The sequence below is a fragment of the Amblyomma maculatum genome, chromosome 10 (genome assembly GCF_055883805.1).
Source record: "Amblyomma maculatum isolate TAMU_Amacu chromosome 10, ASM5588380v1, whole genome shotgun sequence".
In the NCBI taxonomy this organism is placed as follows: Eukaryota; Metazoa; Arthropoda; class Arachnida; order Ixodida; family Ixodidae; genus Amblyomma; species Amblyomma maculatum.
The window spans coordinates 32970422-32989810 of record NC_139353.1 but is presented as its reverse complement, the minus strand read 5'-3'; the positions used below and the strand labels follow the sequence as shown (position 1 = coordinate 32989810).

At 45.7% G+C, this 19389-nt stretch overlaps 1 long non-coding RNA gene across 1 annotated transcript; it reads left to right on the top strand.

Moving 5' to 3' along the window:
• Window positions 1–1041: 1041 nt before the first annotated feature.
• LOC146176110 (uncharacterized) lies at window positions 1042–15771 on the top strand. The gene is made up of 5 exons (XR_014701494.1): window positions 1042–1172; window positions 3755–3778; window positions 9536–9553; window positions 13687–13784; window positions 15688–15771. It is a non-coding gene; the product is annotated as an uncharacterized LOC146176110 (long non-coding RNA).
• The last annotated feature ends 3618 nt before the right edge of the window (window positions 15772–19389 follow it).

Below are 19389 nucleotides of genomic sequence, written 5' to 3'. Positions count from 1 at the left end.
ACTTGCAGGAAGTACGTTTTCAGTGGGTTCCGGGACACTGCGGCATCGCTTCTAATACAAAGGCGGATTATTTAGCAAATTCAGCTCTCAGTGGGCCTGTTGCCGATGTTGTACACAATATTATCTTGCTAAATATATCCCGTTTTGAACGATTTCAAACGTTAAACTCCTTGAGCCATGAGCCACTCCTTGCGACTACGGATTTTAATCATTTAAATTTCCATTGGAATGTCCGATGTTGTACCTCCAGGCAATGTGAGGTTTCCATGACGCTCATGCGTTGTAGAATTCCTTCCCTCAATCTTTATTTATGTCGCTCTGGATTCATGCCGTCCAATCTTTGTGCGTCATGTAATGACGTGGAAACAATTGAACATTACATCCTCTCCTGCCACAGGTATGCTACTCAGAGAAGACATTATCTAGAAATACCTCTTGCTCGCCTAGGACTGCCATTTACAGTTCCTGTCCTCCTCTCCTTTGATGCAACCGTCAAAGGGTATGCCCTAAAACCGGTGTGTGAATTACTTCATAATTATAATATTGCTACTGGAAGATTTGTGTGTTAGCGCTGATCTGTCTGAATTGTATTTTTTCTTCTTATTATTATTTTTAGTAATCTACAATTTTATTCCTTTTTTTCATTGCTTTCTATTACATCGCCTCAAAATTTCAAGTTATTTCAGCTACACTAGCTCCTAATTATTAGGTTATCTGTATCATATAGTCAAATCGACATTATCAAAAATGTTATGTCACCTACAACGAATTCTGGCCAATCCCCCACTGTGGATATGTGCCATTACAACAAGGGAGAAGAAGAAGAAGAAGAAGAACTGATCGGAGCCAATTGTTGCATCTGAGGCCTCGCTTATTCTGCGGCCTCACTTATTCTGCTACCTGCGACCTGAGTTCTTTTGCCCGGCTTCTGGTACTTGTGATAGTCCTCTCTGCCCGCGAAGTGCTGTCATCTGTCGACTTTGTTCGGGCAGCGACAGGTGCCTCATTACCTACTCTGTTCTCCTCGCAGGTATCTACCATGGCTCTACCTGGCTAGGCCTTGCTGCGTGCGCGCTGTCCAGGGACAGGTCCTTTCCTCTTTTCTGACGGCCGGCGACTCGGAAGAGCGACCGGACTTATACCACCAAATTGAAGGCTCTGCCTGCTGTCGTGTAAGTGACTGCGCTTTCAGCTACGATCGATGGTTTCCTGTGAGTGGCGCACTGTTCTCTGACTGGCTACAGTGTCGGCGCAACCCAGTCAGCGGTGTCTTATAGACAAGATTCGTGTTGAGCTGTTCAGGCTGCTGGGGCACATGACTTATGGTTGAGTGTAATCAGGATTTATAACAAGTCACCAGTGCCAACGTGTCTGCGTTCTCAGACGCACATAATGGCACATGGAACTAACACATCATAATGTATAGACGTCTTTTTAATAATCAAGGAGCGAATATTTACATCCGATGGTCCACGCGAATCTGTTAGCGATGCGTCGTGCGTGGTTTTCGAACCTATACATGGGCGCTGGACTTTGTAATCGTGGAGATAAATGATTGCAAAACCGAGAAAAAAATAACCAAATACTGCCGTGGGATTCGAGCCGACGACCTCCGAATTTGGTGTCCAGTGCTGCACCGATGGAGGTGCTGGACAGACTTCTCAGTCTGTTACATGTTTGGGTGAGCACCCAAAAAACGAACATTGTTGGGGATAGGCAGCACTCAACGTAAGCACGTTGCGTGCAGCCTATCCTTAACAATGTTCGCTAACCCCACCTTCCTCCGTAACCGTGAAAGTGGAATGTCCTTTGATACCGCGATTATCACGTAGAAACGTCATCTAACGGAGAGGGTGGGAGCTGTGCCATAACCCTTTGAGGTTGTCTACGAAGTCAAGGCCGCAAGACTCGAAGCCCTCGTTAAGCTATATAACCGACAAACAATTAGCTTAGTTATGAATTTCCTAAGAGAGTCAAAGCCTCTAACACAAAGGCAAGCACACGAGATTTTTTCATTCGATCATTATGAAGTGCTCGCTTTTTCTACTCTTAAATCAGTTCTACATTAATATATTTTTGCTTCAGGCTGATCAACATAAAACAACCCTTATACTTTCCTGTTTATCTTTCGTTCTTGTTTTGCTTGTCTCGCTTGTGCATCTCATTACGAAGCCTCTCCTTTTCCTGCATTTTTTGCTGATTACCTTAACGAGGGCTCGTGACTGGCGGCCTTGTCATATGTAGCGCCAGAGGGTTGTCACATAGTTTCCAATCTTCCTATTCAATCTCGTGCCTTCGTGACACTTGCGACGTAGTAGGGTGTACGCGTCCACCGCCGAGCAGGAAGATGGCGCTGGCAAACTCTCTCAACGATAGCTTAGGTTTGGACTTGCCTGTAGGCTGTGCTAAACACCACGATCTGCCGTCAGTAAAGCAGACGACGGCATATGGCGGGCTGTGCCAGCCACTGCAGTCTCTTTCAACAAGAGTACTTTCACTCGGGGACATTTGGCACCGAACACTGCGAATAAAAGGCACACTTTCTTGTGAGGAATTTCTCAGTTCAGTTTAAAGGGGTAGCCACTGTTGACAGTGCCGTCGGGTTGTGACGTGGATACGGGTATGAACGGTATGAAAACTGCCTTGAAACGGTAAAACGAGGGTGCCGTGTGTCCCAGCTGGATAATACTGCCGCTGGTGGCAAAGGTTTGTAAAACAAATGACACAATTATTCCGTCAATTTATTGATGGGCACAGAGGCTGCGCCGTATTGGGAGGGATAAATTGTGCTCTGGATTGAATGTGAAAATTCGTTAACGCCATCTAAAGCTGATTGGAGAACATGTTTAGTGCAGATGACCTATAGATGTCATGTTAGGTAAAGCGTAGCAAGTGCCAGCACTGCGTGGACGTCTCAAGCAGCTGCCGTTCTTCGGCTGGGCGAAGCGCTTCGCTGCACAGAGCGGAGGTGGTCAGTCAGGAAGAAGAGACTAAAGAGATCATTGGGCAGCGAGTGGCTTTCAGAAAGAGTGAGAAGCTATAATAGACTGGTACATAAAACCCGGTAGTATTTGAGAGCTTCAATTTCAAGAACCACAGTCGGTTCTGTCAGGCTACGGTGGCGCCTCGTTGCCGACCGAGGACGAGGCTGGGCTAATTGATGCTGAGCATAGGTGTTCCCTCGACACTGGCTACTTTTTTTGTGTGAGCCACCAATCCACTGAGCAATTTAAAGTCTGACAGGAAGGATGTTCTTTGTCGGAAGGTTCCAGCAGTTCCTACGTGCGTGTTGATATCCGTTACGTGCCAAGAGAGCATCGCTCTCTATCTCGTAGCATACACCAGTGCCACGTTTCACTAAAAGCACGACTCTTCATTATTAGCAGGACGGCTGCTGATTACCGGCCGGGACTGAACAACGATAACTGGGCTGTGCAGCACCGCGTGGTTAGCGATCATTTTTTCCCTCTGCGTTGCTTTCATTATAGCATGGTTGGTGCATAACAATCTTCTTGGAAAGCACTTTGGAGGCGCCTGACATCGCGTCGAAAAGTGACATCGTTACTGGAGGCTACTTTTTAACCAGCAAGAACACCTGCACTTGAGTGACCATGGGTGCGTACCAGGGTCCATGTCTTATATGTTGCCTTAAGGCCAAGCATGCACCCCACATGTTCACTTGAAATATATAACGAAGCGCACCCTCATATTTCAGAATCGATAATATTTCTCACGGCTATCGTTTCTCTTCCAGGTGATCAATCAGCCATGGAAGGAAGTAAGTACGGTACCCCTGTATATAATGTTATCAAGCGATGGAAATTTTCAGAGACTCACAATGGGCAGAACGTTAAATTTTATAACACCATACACATTCACCTATGTCACCAGATTACGTGAGAACATTATAAAACTGTTCAGTACTGCTCCCAATAACTGCTAAGAACCTCAATCGAAAAAGAAGCGACATTGCACTCGGCCAAAGATTTGCGCAGCCAGATGAAATTTTTGGTTGACGTACTCAGCTGCTTCTATTCGTGCAGACTTCTCATAAGTGTAGGATTAACAAAACACGGACATCGTTTCTGGACACTCCTGTATGACAGATTGTGTAACAGTAAGCGTAGTGCGTGTAAATATCGCACCATGCGCTGTTTAGTCTATACTTCGCCAGAACTCTAAAGCGAACGTCTCGTGATGAGAGGTCTTAAACTCATTAGTATTTAAGGCGAAATCTTGTCTTTGCTCATGGGCTGCGGAAATGTTCGCAACAAATGTTCGCCGGAAATGTTTGCACGACCTGATACTTAAAAAGAAAAAAAGGTCAGTCTCCACAAGGATTCTAACCACTATTCCTACGATCCCCTGCCCAGCGCGCAAACCACTAAGATAGTGATCGTAATTTTTGTGTAGCGTGAACATGACAGTACCGATGACAACGACGATGCAGTTAGTGATATGATAGTGATGACCGTAGCAATGATAATGACGCTGCCGTTATAGATAATGATGGTATAGCATCTGTGAAAATGACGGTGCATATAGCTGATAATCATAGTATCGATAGTGATGATGACAGAATGGATGACAATGATGAGACAGTGAAAACAGTCCTGTAAAGTGCATTTCATCATTTCCGCTCCTAATCAGACTTAAGCACAATTCTGTAACTTTTTTTAGTGGACGTTTTTCTGTATAAAGCTCTTTAGGTATGGCACCGCTGTACAATGCAAAAGCCCTATTTGTGAGATGCAGGCGGTGCGGTGAGCAGTGAGAGCGTCATACAGCGGTGAACAGCGGTCACGTCAATGCTACGACCATTAACTCTCAGACGTTGAAGGCTTGTGTCGAGACTGTAAATTAGAGAATTAATGCGGCCCTTAAGATTTTGAGGACATGAGTGGCAGTACCGAGTTTTTCGTCACGTATAAAGTTTGTGGGATTACGGCGTAGTTTTGTTTGCTGTGAAGCCAGTTTTGTGCACTATTAATCTCGATGCCCCAATAAATGCACAATCTTAGCTGTAGTAAGTAAACTGTTTGTAGAGACGAATCCTGTGTCATTTACTAGAATCCATTTAAGACAGTCAATACCTTGCTAAATTGAGCATGTTCTCATTGATGCAATTGGTATATCCTCTTTCTAGCTGCTTCTACAATCGGTAAGTACTTCCTCCGTCCGAACAGCACAGGTGGAGTGTTATTTATCTGCAACGCCCCCGTAATAATTATAGCGATGAGTCGCTGCAGCTGTAATGTATCAACGGTTCGATCCTGTACCTGCAAGAAGAGGCTGGAAACGTACATGCGGCGCTTATGCGCAATCCATGCGACTTGCCCTTTCCTCTGCGTGTTATTGGTCTAAACGACATATGAAGAGCCCTCGGAGCATTCTTCAGCGCACAGTTTGTGTTTGGTGAGAAATGTTTTCCCATTGCAACTTCTCTCGTCCCTCTCATACTTCTATCAAGCTGGCGAGTTGATATATGCATGTGCCCTCCCTTGGGATGCTTGTCTTCGTCCTCTAATAATTGTCAAAAACTCTCGCGATTGCTCTTTTAACTGTGTCCAGGGTCGTATCAATATTGAAATCATGGTTTTGTTATGCATTTGTAAAGAAGACAAAGAACAAAGACAAAGAAAAGCGCGGCCTGAAATGGAACATCTGTTTATGCTACCTCGATGATATCGCCGTTTTTTCAACCGACTTCCCGACCCACCTGACTAGACTTCGCCAGGTCTTCACCTGCCTAACCCGCGCCGGCCTTCAACTGAACCTCGAAAAGTGCCGCTTCGGTGCCCGCCAGCTCACAATACTCGGACATGTTGTGTGTAAAGATGGAGTTCTGCCTGATCCTGAGAAGCTCCGCGCCGTCGCTGACTTTCCGAAACCGACCACTTTGAAACAACTGCGAAGTTTCGTGGGCCTCTGCTCGTACTTTCGTCGTTTTGTTCGGAATTTCGCAACCATCATAGCCCCCCTTACACAGCTCTTGAAAGGCACCCCTAACCTCTCCTCTTGGTCGCCAGCATGCGATGATGCATTCGGGACACTGCGCAATGTTCTGACGTCACCGCCAATCCTTCGCCATTACGACCCTACTGCACCTACAGAACTTCACACCGATGCCAGTGGTGTCGGCCTCGGCGCCCTCCTCGCCCAGCGCAAGCCTGGTTTCTCCGAATACGTTGTCGCCTACGCAAGCCGTGCTCTTACCAAAACCGAGTCCAACTACTCTGTTACCGAAAAGGAGTGCTTAGCAATCGTGTGGGCTGTAACGATGTTCCGCCCTTACGTATACGGCCACTCCTTCGAGGTAGTTACAGATCATTACGCTCTCTGCTGGCTCGCGTCTCTCAAGGATCCGTCTGGCCGTCTCGGGCGCTGCGCTCTCAGGCTTCAGGAATACGACACCCGTGTAGTGTACCGCTCTGGCCGCAAGCACTCTGACGCCGACGCTCTTCCTCGGTCACCGGTGCGCTCGCCTAACTCATCATCCCCTCCTCAAGCCTCCTTGTCAGCACTCACCATTGAGGATATGCCTTTCGAGCAACGACAAGATCCTTGGGTTTCTAACCTGCTAGATATCCTTCGCACTACTTCCGCGGCTACGCATCCTCGGGCACTCCGACGACAGGCCTCCCATTTCACCATTCGGGACGGCCTTCTCTATCGAAGGAAATACAACTCAGACGGCAGAGCGTGGCTTCTTGTCATTACGCGCCACCTCCGCTCCGAGGTTTGTGCCCACCATCACACCGACCCGCAAAGCGCTCATGCTGGAGTCCTGAAAACCTATGATCGAATTCGTCAGAGGTACTACTGGCGGGGAATGTACAATTTCGTACTGCGCTACATTCGCCCTTGTACCGCTTGTCAACAACGCAAGATTTCTCGCCACCTCGCTGGCCCTTTCCAGCCTTTACCGTGTCCAGCTCGCGCGTTTGATCGCGTGGGAATCGACCTTTATGGTCCGCTACCATGCAGTGCCGCTGGTAATCGATGGGTCATCGTCGCAGTCGACCACCTGATCCGTTAGGCCGAGACGGCTGCACTTCCCGCGGCGACAGCCCGAGAGGGAGCCCATTTTCTTCTGCACCACTTCATTCTTCAACACGGCGCCCCTCGCGAGCTACTGAGTGATAGAGGTCGTGTCTTCCTTTCAGAAGTAGTCCCAGAGCTCCTGTCGTCTTGCAAATCGATACATCGGGCTACAACTGCGTACCACCCGCAAACAAACGGCCTCACGAAGCGCTTCAACCGTACGCTTGGGGACATGCTCGCAATGTATGTTACATCTGAATCTGGAAGCTCCAACTGGGACCAGGTACCGCCATTCGTAACGTTCGCGTACAACACTGCCACCCAAGCAACAACTGGTTTTTCACCCTTCTTTCTCTTATACGGCCGTGAACCACCTTGTACTCTGGACACAATTTTGCCATATCATCCAGATGCCTCTGAGTACAGTGCTTTGTCAAATATTGTACAGAAAGCCGAGGAATGCCGTCAGCTAGCTCGCACGTTTACCTCAAACACTCAAGGCTATTGCAAAGATCAGCATGATAGCGATACCCCTGCTCCCACGTTCCTGGCCGACAGCTTCGTTTGGCTATGCGTTCCTGCCACCAACAAACTAGAAACCAAATACCATGGACCTTATCGCGTCTTGGAACGCACATCCCCTGTGAACTACGTCATCTAGCCAGTCACCCCTTCTTCCGACCACCGCCGTCGCGGCCGCGAGGTTGTCCACGTTAGCCGCCTCAAGCCATATTACAACCCTCTGGTCGTCTCTTCTCCCTGAGTCGCCAGAATGGCGACTTCTTCACGTGGGGGAAATGTAAAGAAGACAAAGAACAGAAAACGCTGCGGCATCGCCATCACCATCGCTTGTCTCCGGCGCCCATCTCTCGCGCTGAAGCTGTGCCCTGCGGCTGGCAATTCGACCCTGCTGTGCCCGAATTACTGGCAGCGCTAGACGCTCAAACCATCTATTAAATCCACATTTCACATTGAAAGAACGGACTTTTCTCACAAATACGTTTTTAATAGCTACTATCTAACAGAATGCCGCAGTCGCTTCGAAAAAAGCGTTTTTCAAAATATCTATTGTTGCCCGGTGCCCAACAGGTCAGAGCGTAACTGAACCGCAGCTCTCTTTACTTCATGTGGGCGAACGAATAGAAGCAAGAGCTATTTTCGGCTCAACAGATTATGAGGCACAAAAATTCGACCATTTGATGCCATAGGCTCTCCACCCACAGCTGCAAAAATGCGATGTTTTTTCTTTTTTTTAATAGTTCGTTTTCGTCACTCTGAGAAGTAACATACACAGAGGAGCTGGTCCTCGCTCGCGTGGTACCTCCTGTTCCCAGGTAACTATGTCGGTTATCCAAAGTTTAACCGTGTGTTGAGCTCATTGTTTAGCCGATTTCTTTCTATGAAAAGTTGACTGCAATGGCAAAGATGAACGTCGGCTATGCATGTGTTCACAGAATTCGATGTTGTTGTTTTTCTGTACTTAAGCTTTGCTTTTGAATATGATCGTGATCGCATCTCGTACCACAACATTGAAATACCACGTGCAAGGTTATACGCTCGGCAATGCAAAGAAAGATGCGGAAACCGGGTATCCGAAGGATCGGCAGAGAAAACGCAGGGACGCCATTGAAGTCTTTTCTAGTTGTGGAAAACACTACTTTGCTTGTGCGACGTGAAACGCTGGAGATGAAAATGCGTGGAACGAAACGTAGGTACCCTTACTTATCGGTGTATTATAATAATCCCTATGATCCACGCTCGGGTAGTTATTATGAAACCAGGCCCCAACCATTCCTATATATAACAGAAGATTGGTGCCAGCCTAGTGGATAATTAGAAGCACTCTCAGCGCAGTGGTTGTCACCTTGTTTATGTACTTTCTTTTTCAGCGGACATATCAGGCTACGTAATAAATGGGGGGGGGGGGGGGGGGGATCCAAGGGATGTAAGATATATGTGTGCAACTTCCAGGAAGCCACAGCTGACAGTCAGCTGAAGTCGCTTTTACACCACCCACTGTTAAAAATGCATCAACTGAAAAGCAATGCGGCGGACTAATTAAACAATTCGGGCTGCTGTAATTTAGCGGGTAACGACAAAGTTCACATGCTTCATTTCTTCCTCCGTATGTTCCTTACGTATAAGCGAGTTTCTTAAACAACAGTACCAGAAACTTCAAACCTCTGTAGTATGTAATTAGTTCTCTGGAAGGTAATATCGGCCAGAAAGCCAGGCCACTTACGAAATTAACATTTTTATATAGAGAGAAATCGTTGTCACGATCTGTTAGGCGGCGCCCAGCGCGCCTCGTAGTACCTAGTATATGTGGGTCTAAGCGAATACAAGCACGTGAAGTGATATATCTAATTTTCTAAGTTCACTCGCAATCTGAACTGATGTTCCGGTACGGCAAAAGCCACCACTGCAGAAAGGCATTGATTATTTCTAGTGCTGTACTAACAAACGTGTCAAATTTTTGCTCTGTATTCAGAAAGCAGCCAGATGTCAAGTAAGTACTAAGAGTCGAGAAAATTCAGTCTATAACTAGCCGACAGATACAATGCAAGTTATGATATCTAGCTTGCATATGGGCACAAGCGTACTCAATTTGGTACCAATAACTCACAACCAATAGCGCTCTGTGACATCATGACATAGCGATTATTCGCGTTGCTAGCTCCTTTGATATCAATCAGTACATAAAGTCAGACGAGCAATGTTTTAGAAGCGGCTACGTAACCATGGCTCCTAAGACACTTGTGGCAGAAAATGTTTCAGCAGGTTCAATTATAAAGTAAAGCTACCACCCAACTGCCACCTGTCCCACTTATTTGAATAAATTGTCACTTTACCATTAGAAATACTACTGGGAGGGAAAGACAAGGTGTATACCTGGAATAGCACGAAAACAGCCTCCTTACTGCAGGCGATAGTTGGCAGATGAGATGATCATGGCCGAATTAACAAGAGCTGCCAACTAAGGAAACACGTTAGAGATGGTATTCAAACAGACCAGGAACATGGGATTCTGAGCCACGCTATTCCTAGTCCATTCAGGCTATTCATGTGGCTTTTTGAAGCGAGGCTTTATATCAAAGCCGCTCCTGCCAACCTAGGGAACATGCGTAAAAAGCTTCTTCGCGCGCATTCCGCCCCTGTTAAAGGGGCCCTACTATGACTGCGCTTTACAAGGCAACCTAGTGGCTTTTTTTTTTTTTTTTTTTTTGCATTCTCAAACGCAATTAGACACAGAAGTAGAGGTGGTAATTTCACCTCAAAGACATCCACTCACCCCACATGACCTCGCTGAACCTCAACCTCACAGGTTGAGGTGTTATGAGACAACCTCACCTCACTTTTCCAGACAGTACTAGCCACCTCACTCAACCTCATTTCGAACTCATATTGGAGGCTCAGGTTGGAAGCTAGACCTCAAGATAGAAAAGGTCAAAAAGTTAGTAAAAGAGTTACGCACTAAAATCCTGTAGACAATTGCCAGCAGTCCATAACTATAGTGTGTTTAGGATTGTTTGAGTAATTAAGTGCTTCAGAAAAATCGGGTCACCATCGTTAGGTAATCTTAGATGCACATTGTTTGCCGTTATGTGGCGCTCCTCAGAGTATATTCTATAGTCCATTTAATTTGGTAATAAACTAAGAATAATGACGGAAATATTACATATTCACTGTAAGATGCAATGCGTTTCTTTATGCTAGCTGTATAGGATTAAGCAACAACCAATACCATTTTTTTATCGGCATACTACCTCTTGCGCTGGCTTTATATTGGATGTTTAAAGAAAGCCCGCGTAATGCAAACACCCAGCACACGTGATTGCGCATGCATTGCTAATTCAAAATGCTATTCACGGCGCTGCAATGCACTAGCGCAAGAGAGCTATTGCGTTTTCTTTATATTTCGAGGAATTTTTATATTCTGAAACCACGCATGGGATACATTTACAGAAGAAATATTGTATCTTCCTAACCTTCTCTATCAGTTAGCAAAACACACCTAACCTTGATGTGAATTAACACAAAATGCGCAATCGATCTTAGCCAGTTATATAACTAACTGGATTTCAAAACAAAATTACGGAAAACCTCCAGCTTCACTGAGATGCATAGGTGACAGAGTCTTAACACCGCACTTTAATTCCTCAATTGTTTTTATATGGTTAATGTTGGGGCAAATGAAGCTTATCCCTTTTTTGGTTAATTCTGGTTCATTTTTAGTTATTTGTATAATTGGTTGAGATCAGTTGTGCACTGAAACTAATTACAATTTCTTTGCATTTCGACAGACCGAGCTGCATGCACTCTAGCATAAAAAACCTTGAGGATACTACATGGGTGGAAATAATAGGACGTTTTCTGCACCGAAATGCAGTAAACTATTTTTGTTTTTAATTTTAGCTCCATCTGCTTGAAATGCGCTGAATATATTGTCACGACTGAAGTCAGAGGGAACCGTGAAAGTACCACGTAGCCAAGGACCCGAGAATGAGGTCGGCTTGTCGTTTCGAACACAGAGTCACAGCGTCCAGCACCAGCGCGCCGCTCGTGCCAACCACCGCTTCGTTGTCGTCGGCACCAAACACGGCTGTCGCGCGGCGCTAGGCACGTGGCAATATGATATTTAATGAAAATATGCTGTTAGTAGACGCGTATGTTACTTGGCTTGGCAATGCAGCACTCAATAATTTGTTTCCAGCATCTTATACACAATGGTAGTGGCAATGCAGTTATTATTCATGCATTTGATCTCTCAACAAATTCTATAACAAGTGTCGTGAGCTGCCTCCGCCCTTCCCCCACAGCCTAACAAAGTTCTTTCTACTCCAATGCTATTCAGGCGTACCTGCCGAATTTTCTTCTTTATTTTGGATACAAACCGCAGCGCCTGTGCCGTTCAGTCTAACTTTAGCGCTAATTTCGGTTTCTTTTCCATTTATTTTTTCCACAGTGGTTGAAGGAGGCGGGCAAGTATCAGCATTCGATCACATAAATACATCTTCATTTTGTTACAGTGAGATTGTATGCGATCCGCGTTATTTTGGTATAAATGTTTGCCCCTCCCAGTTCTACGCGAGCTTGATTGCGACGATCGCCTGCCCAAGCGCTTGCTTGACGCTGTGTATACCGACCAAAACCGTGGCCAGCATTTTGCGCATCCCTGATGTGTTTTCCCTCGAGCGTTTAGCGCGCGCATACCGACGCCTATAAGCAGAAAATGCTATTACGCGAGCCGAGCATACGAACCTGGCGAACGCCCCTCTGAAAACAAAGAAGTAGACCTGTAACAGGATAGTGTTGCTAGATTACAGATGCATCTTTACACATTTCGAGAGCGGACTTCAAAAACTTCAACCACCTTTATGTGCCTGCACGAGCCTTTTTTGTTCTACTTATTGTCACAAGCAACATCACCTATCTTAAAGAACAACAAATTTCATAAACGGACAAGAGGATTTTTGTACGCCTGTCTTTTTATCACCGGTCTGTTCACTCCCCCATTCGGTTAAGCTGGCTGGAGGCTTAATTCAAAGCGAGTCATGCAGCTCGGAAAGAAATGTTTGGGACTCACTACCTTTAGGTACAAAAGATATCAAATGTTTCTAAAGGTTCAGTGATAGAATCATCCATGGTTAAGTAATGTCATATGCTCTGAATAGCAATATGAAAGGTTCGTCCATGTTTGCTGCGTAACTTTCCGTATTTTGATTACGAGGAGCATTTTTGCAATTTTTATGTGAGCATTGATTTCCTGTAAGGTGGTACTGGGCACTTCATGAAGTGAGAAAATGAGTGGTAGGAAGGTTGGTATTTCCTGTTGGCATTCTTTCAGTTATGTTGTAATCAAATTCTCACATTACTCAAGATATCCCCGTGAACCTTTGCGGAATAAAATTAAGTGAGATTAACTGACAAGCATCACTGGAATAATAGTGCCAATACCAAAATCGGGTCATGTCAATGCCAGCAGCTGCGGAGATGTAACGAAAGTGTTAGCACTACTACTGCTATTACTCTGTAAATATATATATATATATATATATATATATATATATATATATATATATATATATATATATATATATGAGGTGGTCGTGTACGAAGAATACAAGGTATTTAAAAGAGTAGAGCCCATCCTATGAAAAACAAAATGTGCATTAGATATATGCAATGCCGCGCACTTAGATGTTTGGAGCATATTTTGCACATTTTTTGTTTTCCGTCTATTGGTTGCGGTAGAGTAGAGTAATGCATTCAGGACAAAAATATATATAATTTGTCCTCAATGCACTGCTCTACTCTACCGCAACCAGTAGATGGCAAACAAAAAATGTGAAAAAGATGCTCCAAACATCTAAGTGCATGGCATTGCATATACCTAATGCGCATTTTTGTTTTTCATTGGATTGCCCCTATTCTTTCAAATACCTTGCTTTCTTCGTACACGGCCACCTCGTATACTACAGTGACTGAATCACTTTTGTCACCTTCATTCCAAAGGTTACGGCAAGACTCCGACAACAGTTTACCAATATAAGCGGGTACAATTTTAACAGGAGTGTAATCTCAAGAAAAATGGGTGGCTAAGCACCGCTGTAAAGAATGACAGCAAATGTTCTTTTCCAGGGGCGCGCAACGTCGGTTGTCCTTCATGATGTTCGTAGGAGCCGCTTTTTTCTTGCTGCTGGTTGTTGGCTTTGGAGTCTTTCTCTCCGGAAGTGCGGGTGAGTACACGATGTGCTTTTATAAACAACTACAGCGTTTAACTGCGGTTCTCCTATTAGTTGCCTCATGGCATATGGAGGATGGAAGGCAACACATCCAGAAACTGTCACTTCAAACCTTGAAACATGTGACATTGTTCAGAATGCGAATACCGATGTTCGCTAGGAGTTTTCAATAAGGGCATCCAAGGTATAAATCATCACATGCGCTTCGGTGGACTTTTCTCAAGTCAAAGGCTTATGTACCACGGGAAAGCACAGGTTGCGCCTGGCAATATACATACGCCCCTAAATTGATTGCAGGCATTCTGATTCAGCAAACAGTCACATTAAAGAAGTTAGAGTGGAAAAGCACCCCAATAACTGCGTATTTTCGAACCTGATTTTAAGCACAGTCAAATAATGCATCCATATTTAGCAGAACAGCATATTCCCATGAGCATGGTTGTGGTCTTTACTGTCAGCGCCCTGTTCGTCCCCCTCAGGTTCAAGTTCTAACGATTAATTACGTAATGACTAGTATCAGGAATGCTAAAAAGAGAATTTTGTTGAACCGCCAGCCACCGTCTATTTGAACGGCTTCAAACAACAATCTCACCCCGCGTATTTAACGAAGCACCGATTCCTCAGCTACGCTTCAGAAAGGTTGGAGCCCATTTCGAACAAGAGCGGCTGAAAAAGTGGGAACATTCTGGACGGTGTGAAATCATTTGTGAGACAGCAGCTCCTCCAAACCGAAGTGGTGTTGTGGCATCCTCAAGAATGCACACTCAGTGGATATCCACTTGGGTGGTATCTTCGCTGATAGCCAATTTGTTTCCGCGACTGCCTCGGCGCGAGAGTTGAGTCGAGCTCCGCGTAGTTTTCCTTTGTGTTGTATAACTTTCCTAGGTACATATTTCGGGTTGCACCATGCATAAAATCAAACTAGAAACCGTAGCAAAAATTTATAGATGGTTTCTTCAATCATATATATCACAAACTAATGTATACGACGGGTTATGGACAAAAGTGGCCTCGTAAGTGCCGAGCAAGAAATTCGCCTCGCCGGTCGTTCCACCTAAATATTAAAATTAGCGGTAGTAATATCTGCGCAAGTTGTTGCTGTTATTCGCGCTCCCTCTTTTCATTGCCAAGGCTAGTCTTGAAGACGCGCTTATATGCTGTGTAGATTGTCTCAAATAAGAAGCTGTGAGCTCAAGCATAATGTCGTAATCAATAAAGACAAAGCCTATTAAATTTAGTGCTCTGACTCGGCGTTTGCTTTTGAACTGCGAATAATATTTTGAGTAAAACAGCTAGAGCACTCTAGTTTATAGGATAGGCATGCTCCCACGAATTGTACATGTTGATTCCAATATATATGAAATACATACTGACGACAACGGACGCATGCATAGTAACTGAATGCGGTTAAGATGTGAAAAAGGCATTAAAAGCAGCATCGAATTTCTACCCTTAGAGGCGTTTTTAGGCAGATTGACAGCTCGGTAAAAACGCCCGTAACTTCTTTGCTAACAACGTAACTTCCCCTGTTGTAAGGATGAAGTGTGTTTCCGTTTCCAACCGTAATTGTTCAATATTTTTAGATATATTGATATTCCCTTCGTCCTGAGAAGCATACTCTTTCTCTAAAAGAAGTTCACGAGAAAATATTTGCCATTCTGTTCTTTCACTCACTTTAGGGTAGTGCATGTTCTCAATGTACCGACTGATCTCATCGCCGAGGAGCCATATATGATTATCATTTTCCTGGTTCTGAAATTTATTCGAAAGTTCAATATACTATACCAAGTGCATGATAACAAAAATGGGGCGCATAAAGCTCTGATATCTTTTAACAGGGCATTTACTGTCACTATAAACGAAGTCCATGAGTGTGCTGCTTATACTTTGCTCGCAGTGAAAGGCTCGGGTGATGACGTCAGGGACGACAAAGAGGGCGGACCGAGCAGCTCCTCTGGCCCCTCCTTTTCTTCACCACCAGGTAAGTCTCCAATTCACCCTTGGTCATAAAAACAATTCTACCAATCTTTTACCTCACCTGAAGTCTTCGCTCACCGACCTGTAACGGTCAAACTTTGCTCATGTCCCTTTATTCAAGCCTATAGGCTGCTCGTAACGACACGAGGTACCAAGCTCTTAGCTCTCTTACCTTCTAGTATTCATGAGAAACACTCATAAGACACTGCATCGACCTACTGAAAAATGAAAACAGGCCGGAGCTTTAGACACGATGCGTGGAAGGGCGTAACGATAAAAGCGTACAGCCCTTGTCTGCTACTCATCCTGGGCTCCTACCACGGAAACCTGAAAGGCAGAGTTATTGTTTACCCCGCCGGGGTGGCGCAGTGGTAAGACGCCCGACTAATGTGCCGGAGTTCCCGGGTTCGAACCCGACCACGGCGGCTGCGTTTCGATGGAGGCGAAACGAAGTGGCGTCTGTGTGCTGTGCGATGTCAGCGCACGTTAAAGATCCCCAGGTGGTCGAAATTACTCCGTAGCCCTCCACTACGGCTCCCCTTTCTGTCTTTCCACTTTAACTCCCACCTTCCTCCGTTCCCTTACGGCGCGGTTCAGCTGTCCACAGAGCAACTGTGACAGATACTGCGCCTTTCCCTTCCTGTGAACCAACCAACCAACCGGAGTGAATTCTGCGCTTGTCAGTAATGTTAAACATGAAGCGGTCATACCCGCATGCATGAAGATTTGGCAGAAGTTTGAAGCGATGAGGCCTATTGGAACTCCAATTAGCAGCATCATGCAGCGGCGTTAATTTTAAATACCTCCGTTGCTGCTGCCTTGGTTGACTTTTAAAGCTTGGGAACACACTCACTCAGAAAGGGCTGCTTTTTGAATTCAGTTGAAGGAATAATTGGTTCACTTTTTTTTTTAATAATTGGTTCACTGGAAGGGAAAGGAACAATACCCAACTTATATGATTTGTGACGAGGAGACCAGCGACGGCGATGGCGGGGAGCAGAGACAAATCAACCTCATTGCGTTTGATACCTGTTTTTGAGGTCTTTATTTTCTTTTCTTTATTTTCTCTTCTTGCCGCACGAGGCCGCAGAGGTGGCTCAGCTACAGAGCCAGGAGCAGGCCCGAACATTTTCTTTTCCTTCTTCCTACAGCCACAATAGCAATAGCAACAACAACAACGGAGTTCCCGGGCTGTGTTTCGATGGAGGCGAAACGAAGTGGCGTCCGTGTGCTGTGCGATATCAGCGCACGCTAAAGATCCCCAGGTGGTCGAAATTACTCCGTAGCCCTCCACTACGGCTCCTCTTTCTCTCTTTCCACTTTCACTTCCGCCTTCCACCCTTCTCTTACGGTGTGATTCAGCTGTTCACAGAAACAACTGTGAAAGATACTGCGACTTATTTCCCGTGAACCAATTTATATTGAGGTGAGTTGTTCCCAAGGACGCGGGATCGAATCCCGGTATCGTCGGCCGCTTTTAGATGGAGGCGAAAAGCAAGGCGCCCGTTTGCTGTGCGATGTCCGTGCAAGTTAAACCCCAGGTGGTCGACATTTCCGGAGTCCTCCACTACGGCGTCTCGCATAGCCTGAGTCGCTTTGGGACTTTAAACACTCCCCCCCCCCCCCCAAACTAACCAACCAATTCATATAAACAGAGAGGTAGTAGTTGTGTTGTGGCTGTAGGAAGAAGGAAAAGAAAAATGCACGGGCCTTTTACAGGCTCTGCAGCTGAGCCACCTCCGCTGGTGGTGGACGACGGCTGTTGTTGCGGCGCGCGTCATTCTTTCCCTCTTGCTTTTCTTTCTTCTCTATATTCTCTTCTATCTGCACGAGGCAGCGGAGGGCCCCGCCGGGGTGGTGCAGTGGTAAGACGCCCGACTACTGTGCCGGAGTTCCCGGGTTCGAACCCGACCGCGGCGGCTGCGTTTCGATGGAGGTGAAACGAAGTGGCGTCCGTGTGCTGTGCGATGTCAGCGCACGTTAAAGATCCCCAGGTGGTCGAAATTATTCCGTAGCCCTCCACTACGGCTCCTCTTTCTCTCTTTCCACTTTCATTCCCACCTCCCTCCCTTCCCTTACGGCGCGGTTCGGGTGTCCACAGAGCAAGTGTGACAGTTACTGCGCCTTTCCCTTCCTATGAACCAATTTATTTTATAGGCAGCGGAGGTGGCTAAGCTACAGGGCCAGTAGCAGGCCCGTGCATTTTCTTTTCCTACAGCCACAACAACAACAACAACCTTCGCTGCCTCGTGCGGACAGAAGAAATGAAGCAGAGAAGAAAAAAAAGAAGAGGGAGAGTAAGAGCGCGCCACAACAGCCGTCGTCCACCACCAAAGCGGTGGCGGGTTCAATGACGGCCTGCAAAAGATAAAATTCGATGGCTGGCTAGCCCCCGCCGCAAGCGACGTTGACCTACCATCCAAGGCCCGTAGGGCCAGGAAAAGCTATTGGATGTGCGATGTCACCCTACAACATTGAAGGTTAAAGACAGACACTGCGTCTTTCTTATCTTAACCTATGCGCAATATTCAATAATAATAATAATAATAATTGGTTCAGATGAAGGGAAAGGCGCAGTATCTGTCATACTTGTTTCTGTGGATACCTGAACCGCGCTGTAAGGGAAAGAAGGAAGGTGGGAGTGAAAGTGGAAAGAGAGGAAGAGGAGCCGTAGTGGAGGACTACGGAGTAATTTCGACCACCTGGGGATATTTAACGTGCACTGACATCGCACAACACACGGACGCCTCTTCGTTTCGCCTGCATCGAGTCGGGCGTCTTACCACTGCACCACCACAGCGGGGCACAACATTAACCAAAAATGTGAAAACAGGACCTTGATCTGCTTAGGTGTAGGTGTCCACAATTCCGTGGTGTCAATTCAAAAGTATAAGGCTCCATCCAATCCCCCAAACCTAACTTACGAGCAGTCAGCGCAAAGGTTTTAAGGCGAACGCCTTTAATGGCTCATACTCGCTGCCATGACTGTGCATCAGACCACGATCATGTCACACCTTAACTAGTAATAAGCAAACAATTGAAGGGGCACTGCGGGTCTCGTCATTAAAGAATTTAAAGGAGCCAACAGTCAGAGTCTGAGGTAAGCGTTGGGGATTTTTTTTTGTTTTGTTGTTCGTTCTTGACAAGAATTATTATTATGATAATTTTTTAGTCATCAAAAAGCCATCATAAGACTAATTCTTGTCAACAACCAAAAAAAAAAAACAAAATCCCCAACGCTTGCCTTGGACTCTTGACTGCTCGCTCCTTTACATTGTTAACTTGTAATAGTAATATTTATGGCTAATGACTACCTACTCACTCACCAGTAGTGATGACTTACTAGTCACTAATTAGTACAATTTAGTCATTAGTCATACCTAGTGATGGGTAATGGCAGACGACTGCGACTATATAATGACAGATCACTGTGAATGTACAATATGCAAGACAAAATACGAAAGCATGATCTTGACCAGTGTGTAGGCGTCTACAGTTCCGTATAAGGTTCCTTTTTATCCCCAAAACCTAACTTACGAGTCGTCAGTGCGGAGGTTTTAGGGCGAAAACCTTTAATGGCACCAACTCGGGGCCATGACTCTGCGTCCGGCTGCGATCGTGT